This window comes from Sebastes umbrosus, chromosome 1, assembly GCF_015220745.1.
Source record: "Sebastes umbrosus isolate fSebUmb1 chromosome 1, fSebUmb1.pri, whole genome shotgun sequence".
Lineage (NCBI taxonomy): Eukaryota > Metazoa > Chordata > Actinopteri > Perciformes > Sebastidae > Sebastes > Sebastes umbrosus.
This window is the reverse complement of record NC_051269.1, coordinates 2548205-2556685: the sequence shown is the minus strand read 5'-3', so window position 1 is coordinate 2556685 and position 8481 is coordinate 2548205. Positions and strand designations below refer to the sequence as shown.

Here is an 8481-nt window from a genome sequence, read left to right as displayed (position 1 = left end):
GAAGTAGAGCGAATCCATCAGCAATCAGAGGCAGAAAAATGAAATATGGAGGTGAGGGTGTTCTCAGTCGTGGGATGGGGTTGAAAATTCTCCCTGTTCCTTTGCACAGGATGGTTTTCAACTGTGAGCTGGTTAAAGGCGAGGCAGCTGTTGGTGTGCGTCCAGCGTTGCCTATTGAAGGTGTACATTTTATTTTGGGCAACGGCTTGGCTGGTAGCCGAGTTTGGACCGACACTCATCCTGCAACTGTGGTTACATCTTGTCCAACTGATTATGTGTGACGAGAGCTCCAGGGTGTTACCAGAGGTCTTTTCATCCTGTGTGATTACACATGCCATGAGCAAAATAGACCCTGACGTGTCATCTGATAACAACAGTGGTGATGTACTTTTGGAGGTCCCATCTCTGTCTCAGCTTCCGTTGTCGCTGTCACACAGTGAGGTGTTAAAGGAGCAACGTAGTGATTTTTCTTTGAAAGAAATATTTGAGCGTGTTTTGCCTGGCTCTGAGATAAATAGTGCTGCTAATGGATACTTCTTATGTAATGAGTTGTTGTTTAGAAAATGGGTTCCTGTTGATGAGGATGGTGTGAAAAATGATGTTTTCCAGATGGTGGTGCCAACTAAGTTTCGTTTCCTTGTTTTGAAAGTGGCACAGTGCCCGGAAAACATATTTGAACATCCTTAAACATTTCTTTTGGCCACGTCTCAAAAGAGATGTGGCTGCATACATTAAAACCTGCCATGTGTGCCAGTTAACCGGAAAACCTAATCAGAGGGTCAAGCCTGCACCACTGCAGTCTATCCCAGCTTTGAGTGTGGGTCCGTTGCCGTGTTCCAAGTCTGGTTGTAAATATCTGCTCACGGTAATGTGTCAGACCACCAGGTGTCAAGCTGCCTATCCGTTGAGGTCGATTACGACTAAGGCTGTGGTTAAGGCCTTGTCACAGTTCATTTCTATGTTTAGTATCCCTGAGGTGATCCAGAGTGACCGAGGGTCAAATTTTTCGTCTCATTTATTTGGACAAGTGTTGAAGTTGTTGCGCATTAAACAGAACCAATCATCAGCTTATCATGCGCAAAGCCAGGGGGCCTTGGAAAGATTCCACCAGACTCTGAAGTCTCTTCTACGTGCACACTGTACTGAGCTAGATAGAGACTGGGAGGAGGGGCTTCCATGGCTGATGTTGGCTGCGAGGGAGGCTGTACAGGAAAGTACAGGCTTCATCCCTAATGAGTTAGTCTTTGGACATTCTGTGCGTAGTCCCTTGGCAGTGTTGAAAGATGGCTGTGTTGACACTGAGCCGCCAAGGAGCCTAGTTGATTATGTCAATGGATTCAGACATCGTTTGTTTGTTGCGGGTAGTATGGCACAGGAAAAGTTGTGCGTGTCTCAAGGTAAGATGAAGAAGCTGTATGACCGTCTTACAGAGCGACATGAGTTCAGTCTAGGAGACCAGGTTTTGGCACTTATGCCTATTATTGGTTCGCCATTTCAGGCTAAGTACACAGGTCCATACACCTTCACAGAGAAAATGTCTGATTTGAATTATGTCATAGCAACGCCAGAGCAGAAGAAAACCAAACGTCTTTGCCATGTCAATCTCCTGAAACCATACTATAGGCATGTAATTGACACAGACCTAGGTCAAGAGGTGAAGGATGGTGTGCATCCAGCTCTTACTGTGACTTCGGAGGGTTTGGTGCATGAGGGAGCTGGAGTGTCAGAACCTGACGATAGTTTGCTGTATGGAAGGTTGAACATTGCAGAATCACTTGGTAATTTGGACAAGTTGCTGGCTCATCTGTTGGAGTCGAAGCGTGAGCAATTGTCAGAGTTGGTACGCAAGTATCCGTGTTTGTTTGGTGACATTCCTTCACAAACTGACTGGGCGGAGCATGATATTGATGTTGGAGATGCAAAGCCGATTAAGCAACACTTTTACCGCATGGCACCAGCTAAACGTGGTTATTTGGATGCTGAGGTTGAGTGCATGCTTCAAAACAATATTGCTGTACCATCTTCATCTAGTTGGGCTTCTAGATGTTTTTCTCAGTGTATTTTGGTGCCCAAGCAGGATGGAACACCTACATTTTGTACTGATATGAGGAAAGTGAATTTTGTGACAAAATCTGACTCATTTCCTTTGCCACGTATGGATGATTGCATAGATTAGGTGGGCCAAGTATGTTAGCAAATTTGATTTGCTTAAAGGTTTTTGGCAAGTACCTTTGTCCAAGCAGGCGCAAGAAATATCTGCATTTATCACACCGTCTGGCCTGTATTCCTACAAGGTGATGCCATTTGGGTTAAAGAATGCCCCCGCAACATTTCAGCGTTTGATGAACCGTGTCGTGTCTGGGTTAAAAGGCTGTGCTGTATATCTTGAAGATTTGGTAATTTACAGTGATACCTGGCACTTGCATCTTCAGCGCATCCGTGCGTTGTATGACCGTTTGGCCGAAGCAAAGCTCACCATTAATTTGGCCAAATCTGACTTTGCAAGAGCTACAGTGACATACCTCAGTTGTGTGGTGGGAAACGGTAGTGTAGCGCCAGTCCGGGCCAAGGTTATGGCAATAGCTGGATATCCAAAACCCATGACAAAGAAGAAACTCCAAAGGTTTTTGGGTTTAGTGGTTTACTACAGGAGCTTTTGTAAAAACGTCTCCACCATTGTTTCCCCTCACTGAACTGCTCAAAACCAAGGCAAAATTTGATTGGTCGTCAGAATGTCAGACAGCTTTTGATAACATGAAAACTCCGTTATGCTCTTCTCCCGTTCTAGCTGCTCCTTGTTTTGATCGAGCGTTCATGCTCCAAGTAGATGCCAGCCAGGTGGGAGCAGGTTCCGTCTTGCTCCAGGGAGACAACCAGGGGGTGGTGAGGCCAGTTAGTTTCTTCTCAAAGAAGTTTAACAGTTGCTATCAAAATTACTCTGTTATTGAGAAGGAGGCTTTGTCTCTCATTTGGGCATTACAACATTCTGACGTGTATGTAGGAGCAGGAGGGCCAACTTTGGTTTACACAGACCACAATCCTCTGACGTTTTTGCATTTTCTTAGAGGCCCAAACCAGAGGCTGACAAGATGGTCCTTATTTCTTCAGGCTTACAACCTTGATATTAGACATATTAAAGGAACAGACAACATTATTGCTGATGCGCTATCACGCGCCCCTCTGCATTGATTAGTCACTAGTGTGACTGTCTAGAATAATATATTGTCCTGTCATATTGTTTTATCCACCTGTTCTTTCTGTGCCACCTTCTTAATTTGCTTCTCAGGTACCGGAGTTGCTGATGATGGGGTAGAAAGCTACGGGAAGAGTATTACGTACGAAGGTCGTATATTATTTCTGTTATTTGTTTTTTTGTTTTTGTTTGCTTTTGGTTTGTGTTTTAGTCCTCTTGAGTAGCAGTATTTGTTGACGGCCCCTGCCTCACTACTGAGATGTCAGTGTGGATTTGCCATTTATGAAAGAAGGAGCGGGAGAAGATGCCTGATGCAGAGCACCTGATGCAGAGCACCTGATGCTGGCGCGCCCTGAGCATAAAAGCCCCAATCAAACGTTGCTCTGGTCTCTCTCTCCTTCACCTGGACTCAACCCTGTCAGAACCTGCCGGGCTGACTTTGTTTGGCTTTTCTTTAGTTTTCAGTCAAAACACATCACACTTCATCATGCTCACACATCCACATCTACATTACTGATGTTACTGACTGACAAACTCCACATGTGTAGTTATTTCTGTACTTCCTTAATTTATTTATAATAAATATCTTTAATTTACAATCAATCACTGCATCCTTTCCCGTATTTGTCATGGCCTAGGAGCCAGGCTATGACAAATGCCTCTTTCACCCTCTCTCTGAAAAACTCTGATTCAGAGCCTGTCTCCTCCCAGTCTGCTCTGATTGGTCAGCATTTCCTGGTCTCTGCTGTCAATCAAACGCCCTCAACACAGCGTCACTTTCTTCCTAGCCCTGCAGCTCGCCCTGAGCTAGAGAGAGAGCAGGCAGCAGGAAGAGTTTCACACTGCAGTTAAGCTGTACCGCGAACAATAAACTAATTAAAAGTTTATAAACCAGAAACTTCACACAGCGCACGTTCCCGGAGGAATCTGATCCGAAATCAGCGAGAAATGAACAAAATCTGTGGCCAAGATTCCAGGTTTTCTTGACGGTTTTGCTCCGGTAAATAATGCTATTTATGTTCTGCATAAACTCTGTAAACCGTAAACATACACTCTGTTTTACGTTTGTCTTTATAGATCCATCTGTGAGAAATGACCGACAGAATCATCCCAGAGAAGGAGAAAACATTTGCTGTGAGCAGATAATTCTATTTACATGGGAGATACAGAGCTAACATGTTAGCATATAGCTACATGACAGAGCTAACATGTTAACTTGTAGCTACATTACAGAGCTAACATGTTAACTTGTAGCTACATTACAGAGCTAACATGTTAGCATGTAGCTACATGACAGAGCTAACATGTTAACTTGTAGCTACATTACAGAGCTAACATGTTAGCATGTAGCTACATGACAGAGCTAACATGTTAGCATGTAGCTACATGACAGAGCTAACATGTTAACTTGTAGCTACATTACAGAGCTAACATGCTAGCATGTACCTACATGACAGAGCTAACATGTTAGCATGTAGCTACATGACAGAGCTAACATGTTAACTTGTAGCTACATTACAGAGCTAACATGTTAGCATGTAGCTACATGACAGAGCTAACATGTTAACTTGTAGCTACATTACAGAGCTAACATGTTAGCATGTAGCTACATTACAGAGCTAACATGTTAGCATGTAGCTACATGACAGAGCTAACATGTTAACTTGTAGCTACATTACAGAGCTAACATGTTAGCATGTAGCTACATTACAGAGCTAACATGTTAGCATGTAGCTACATGACAGAGCTAACATGTTAGCATGTAGCTACATTACAGAGCTATCATGAGTGATGAGGATACCGGGTGATGAGGATACCGGTTGATGAGGACAGGGGGTGATGAGGACATCGGGTGATGAAGACACGGGTGATGAGGATACCGGGTGATGAGGATACCGGGTGATGAGGACACCAGGTGTGTCGAGTCGGGTCGGATGGCCCGGCTAACGCTAGGCTAGCTCTCAATCCGCTGATCATGACGGAGAAAGTGAGATGGAGGAAGGCGAGGAGGAAGATATTCCACTCATGGCTGAGCCGATGATGGCACACAATGTCTCTGATTATAGTTATTTAAAGGTCTCATATTATGCTCATTTCCAGGTTCATAGATGTATTTTAATGTTGCACTAGAACATGTTTACATGCTGCAATGTTCAAAAAACCCTTTATTCTTCTCATACTGTCAGCCTGAATATGTCTGCTCAGAGGCTCTGTTTGACAGACCCTGATTCACAGCATGTCTCCTCCCACTCTGCTCTGATTGGTCAGCGTTTCCTGTCAATCAAACGTCCTCAACACAGCGTCACTCTCTTCTCCTCCCCCGGAGCAGGGCTGCGTTCGAATAGTCAAATAATTACGTCCTAACGTCTTTTCCTAACCATTTTTCCTTGAACTCGATGGAAAACGTCATGAGGTCAAGGAAAGATGAGAAGGAGAATTCAGAAGGACTTAGGAAAAGACAACAGCGGTGTTAAGAGAATCCGACTGCTCTTTCACTAGACTCCATCATTATGATGCGACGGCGGCGGATGTTAGTGACGTCAGTTTGCTGTGGTGAAACTACAATGTTCTGGAGATTGACTACAAAAGGCGCTGCTTCTCCCCGTGTGTTATTAAGTAGGTCTTTCAGTGACAGACTCCTTCACCTGCGGTGTGTGAAAGAGAGAAACCACAGCTCCTCCTCCTGCTGTTGGAACACTCTATCAACAGATAATAAAGATAATCTGACCTAACGTGGAAAATATCACTTCATTACCACGGTTGGAATTGAAATAAACAGGAATAAATGATAAATATTGAGTTAATTGTTGGAGTTATGGAGAAGGGGTAGGACCAGTAAGTGTAGGCTGCACTTCTTCCAACTTCTTTTCGAAATATTCGTAATATGTATTTATGTTGATTATTTGTTAATTGGTTGTTTACTGTTCATTTTATTAATTATTCTTGTTTTGTGTTTTACTGAGGTATTTGTTACATGTTTGAAATAAATAATTATTAAAAATAAAGTGAAACGAAATGGTTGTCACTGTCCACTCATATTCAACATGAATCCCAATTAGTGTATGAGCGTATGAAAATAATATGAAAGATCAGCATATAGTTTATCATGAACGGCCAAATGGTGCGTCGCTTTAAATGCTACGGCCGCAAGGAATTGTGGGATGTTATTCTCTCGTTTCCTTTGGTAAAGGATGGTCCAGTGTATCCTCTGCTAAAGGAGATAATAATGGAAGCATTGAAGCTCCTTTCCTTAACTTTTGGTGAATTCGATCGGCTCTTATCATGGCTGCTACTGAGGTACTGAGAGGGTCATTTCACTCAGTTAGGAACCTTCCTAAGCAAAAAGGACTATTCGAACGCAACCCAGCTCTGCTCTCACGGAGAGAGAGAGCTACCTGTAGGTCTGACTGTAGCTCGACTGCAGGGAGAGAGAAGCAGCTAGGAAGAGTTTATAAACTACTTTAAAGTTTATAAACCAGAAACTTTACCCAGTGCACGTTACCAGAGGAATCTGATCATAAATTGGCGATAAATGAACAAGCTACATGCTAACGGGTTAGCTACATGCTACCGCTATGAGACGGTGTGTAAACACAGCAACCATCAGGGTGGAAAATAGAAGATGTGAAACAGTAGTCAGTTCATTATTTCTGGTAAAAGACACCTGATAAACGTATGGAAGTAATCAGAGTAATGATATATTAGTTACTGTAGGAGCTGTCTCTGTGTTACCATGACTACAGACCGGTTAACGTTACACTCACCGTACGGAGCTTACCGTAGCTTAGCTTACCGGAGCTTACCGGAGCTCACCGGAGCTGAAAGACTTTCTCCTGTACCATGTCAACATAACTAACTAACAGGTGGGATAATTAAAAATGCTGTAAATAATTAATATTGTCATCTGTCTACTCAAATAAAGTTTGACTGTGAAACAGAAATGTGTTGTGTTGCTTACAGTCACTATTTACTACCTGTACTCTTCTACATGCATGACATCAAATTAACGTTTCATATCACCTGTTTAAACAGTGTAATTACATAAAGCCTTTGTGAAAGAACATGTTCTATTTAGATGATGGGAGTACATGAAGACTTTTCTGCTGGTTCTTGCAGACTAACAGAAGTAGGTGATCTGCCCTCATCATAGAGTCCCCTTCCTTAACTAGACAGACAGATAACTCTTCAACACACTGTAGTCAATAAATGATGGATTTATTGTGTACCACCGTTATTATTGACAGCATGAGAATGGAGTAAAACTGAAATGAAAAAGAAAATAAAGGAAACAATGAGTGAGATAAGCCTCATCAATATACATTCCCATCATGCCTATCATATGCCTCATAAGCATATATGCTATATATGGCTATCAATATAGTTAGCGGAAAGCCATTAACAGAACAGGTTGCATGGTGAACAATGAGTAGTGCGTTACACATAAAAAACATGGTTTAATTTAGCCATCCACACAAAATATAAACATTGATGTAAATATGGGCATCTTATAAAAGCAGAACTTAGAGACAATGCTAATAAAAGTGATTCCAAAAGAAGGTGGATGTAGATGCTGACTAGACAGTTTCACAATGTGCTTTCTACTCAGGAATGCAAGGAAAAACAAAGATGGCAGCCAAAGTCAAGGGTCAAAGGTCAAGAGATAAAGCCTGTAGTAAAAATAAACAGCACCCCCTAGTGGCTGCAGAAATAAACTGAAAGTTCCTTTCCTCAGGCCAGAACAGTAGGAGCAGACTTTGCTTATAGTTACGTGGCAGACGGCGAGAGAGACACTCTGTGGGCGGGGTCACCTAGCTGGAAGTTGTTCTTGTTGTTCTAACCGTTCCACCAGGAAACTCTTATATGGCCTGAAAAATGTTACCAACGTCACCAGCTTAAGGAAGTGCTGATCCGTGTTTTTTCAGACCCATTTTCTGAGAGATGGAGCAGGAGAAAAAGAGAGAGGATGGTCTTTTATGACACTATGGTGGCCTGTAGGCACACTGGGGACAGATATTGATGTTTAAAAGACATGGAAAAGTGCATTTTGCATAATAGGTGACCTTTTCGCATATGCACGCTCGCGTGTGGCCGCTGCCTCTCCTCCTCTGCCTGTGTGCCTTCACTCAGACAGCGCATGCGTTCTCGCGTACTCGCTCCACCTCTAGACGTGAACGCGCGCTCACTCCACACTGCAGAAGAGTTAGTTTAGCTCTGAGAATATAGTGAATGAACAGTGGACGTTTGTGCAGAAATAACTGCTGCAGTTCCTCCAGACCAACAGAGGTTTC

General features: G+C 43.0%; 1 long non-coding RNA gene across 1 annotated transcript; it reads left to right on the top strand.

The window, feature by feature from the left end:
• Nucleotides 1–1266: 1266 nt before the first annotated feature.
• Nucleotides 1267–3844, top strand: LOC119490189. Its single transcript, XR_005207355.1, has 3 exons — nt 1267–1397; nt 2789–2883; nt 3405–3844. It is a non-coding gene; the product is annotated as an uncharacterized LOC119490189 (long non-coding RNA).
• The last annotated feature ends 4637 nt before the right edge of the window (nt 3845–8481 follow it).